Here is a 2,373-nt window from a genome sequence, read left to right as displayed (position 1 = left end):
TGCCACGAATCATCATCAACGTGTCATTCTCAGATGAGGTTCAGCTCAACAAGGCCGAGACGGCCTGGAAGCCTAGGATAAAGCAGGCTTCCACAGTGGGTGATGACCCCGAGGTCATTATTACCCAGGTATGTAGGAGCAGAGGACACGGTTCTTGTTTGGGGGGTGGGAATAATAATTTGCTAGTCTAATAAAGGGGATCGTGGGTAAACCTGGAGCCCCAGTGATGATCTGTTTTTAGTGCCATGGTGTCTGGGCCACTGACCTCTACTGATGAAGAAGAGGAACTGAGGGGCTGAATACGCTCACATGCACCCACCTCTCCAGAACAAATAAAAACACGGACTTGGCCGAGGTTTACACAACTAACTCTTTTTCCTTCCTTCCCTCCTCCCCCCTTTCCCTTCAACAGTTACTGATCCGCAAGATGAACAGTATTCTGAACAAGATGACCCCAGAGATGTTCCAGCAGTTGATGTGCCAAGTGGACGAGCTGATCATCGACACAGAGCAGCGACTCCAGGCTGTCATGGAACTCATCTTCGAGAAGGCCATCTCCGAACCCAACTTCTCCGCCACATACGCAAATATGTGCCAGTACCTTCTGAGGGTGAGAGCAGGAGGCTGACGGGAAAAGTGAAGTGAAAGAAGGAGGGAGGGGATGGTAGAGGGTTGTGAAGATGCTATTTGTGTAAATTTAAATTTGTAAAATGTATTATGCCTTGAACTGCACTGTGCTATTGCACTTTGTATTGCTGTTATGTTTTGTAAGTCGCCCTGGACAAGGGCATCTGCTAAGAAGTAAATAATAATAATAATAATAATAATAATAATAATAATAATAATAATAATAATAATAATGGATCAGTTTCATTTAGCTCTGGAATTTTAATTTGTGGGAGTTCAGTTTTGAATGGACTAGCAGATGCCTGTCTTGTGAAGCGCATATCAAGAGTTTTCACTCTGATACCTATTGAAGCTGAAGCCAGCCTAGCACACAGACCATGCTTAGCAAGTTTCCATCTTGCTTAGGGTTTATGTTGTTCCTGCTCCCCTGTCTGTAGCTCAAAGTCCCAAGCGCTAACAAGCTGGGAGAGACGGTGCCTTTCCGCACTCTGCTTTTGAACCGCTGCCAGAAGGAGTTTGAGACGGAGGAGGGTGGAGACGAGGTCTTCAAGATGAAACAGAAGATGCTGGACGCATCCTTGGTGGTTAGAACATTTGAACTTATTTTTTAGGGCTGCCTCAATTAATCAACTAATCAATTGACAATCAATGGCTTCTCTATTTAATCGAGCAGATTTAAAAAATAAAAAATCATAATAATGACTACCTACCTACAAGAGCCGATAGCTCTTTAAACACTGTGGTATAATGAAAAGCAAACTATCGAATAAAACCATAATAAATGGGGTAGTATTTAAACGTAAATATGAACATAAAACATTCAAATGATTGGTATAAATCACATCAAAGTGCACTTAAACTGCACAGTCAAAACTAATGAAATAAGTGTTTATTTGTGGCGTAATCACTCTGTCCACTCAATCTGACTACACTTGTAATTCTACACAATGCGTGTGTTTCTGAAGCACATGAAAGACAGATGAAGTAGAGATAGTGACTTGAACTTGATTTGCGATTATTCAGCTAAAACGCTACTTAGGCATATTTAATACATATATTTAGTAAAAGTAAAGAATGGTATGCACAGTGTATTCATAACACAGAGTAATTAACATTAAATCGGTCAAACTGAGCAGCCCTGCGCTTCTATAGTGTTAAATTATAAAGGCGAATCAGGCAAGAGATCACATCAGAAGAGCTACAGTACAGCCATCTGTACACAAACTGCAGGGTTACAAGCAGCTAAAGGGAAAACTACAGTCCAGCTTTGGATTCAATCTGGATTCGTAAGGAAACATTGAAGACAAAGGAAAGGTTTTCTGTTTAATTTGCATGCAATCCTTTTCGTACAAGGGCAGTGTGAGTTTACAGTATCATTTGTATAATTTCAGCGTTTTTATACTGTAATATCAATGCCTAGTATTTATTAAAGTATAACTTTGTGGCACAACCACTTAAAGACTGTTACACTTATTTTAATCAGTGCCTGATTAATCTGCCAATTAATCAACTAATGAACTGATTAATCAATCAAAAATTTGAATCGACTGACAGCCCTAGTACTTATTGTAAATATAAACAGGGTTCGTATGCTAGTCTGGATGTCTGGAAAAAATCTGGAAAATGAAAAACTGATTTACAGTTTTTGAAATGCTTGAAAAATCATGCCTCCGTTATGATAGTATGACAGTGTGTAATGAAGGGCTGTCTGTGTGCGCAGGGCGAGGAGCGGCAGCGTCTACGTGA

At 40.4% G+C, this 2,373-nt stretch overlaps 1 non-coding gene across 1 annotated transcript; it reads left to right on the top strand.

Moving 5' to 3' along the window:
• Positions 1–218: 218 nt before the first annotated feature.
• On the top strand, positions 219–295 carry LOC136712024 (small nucleolar RNA SNORD66). Its single transcript, XR_010804796.1, has one exon. It is a non-coding gene; the product is annotated as a small nucleolar RNA SNORD66 (small nucleolar RNA).
• The last annotated feature ends 2,078 nt before the right edge of the window (positions 296–2,373 follow it).

Source organism: Amia ocellicauda, chromosome 16 (genome assembly GCF_036373705.1).
Source record: "Amia ocellicauda isolate fAmiCal2 chromosome 16, fAmiCal2.hap1, whole genome shotgun sequence".
NCBI lineage: Eukaryota > Metazoa > Chordata > Actinopteri > Amiiformes > Amiidae > Amia > Amia ocellicauda.
This window is presented reverse-complemented; position numbering and strand designations above follow the sequence as displayed.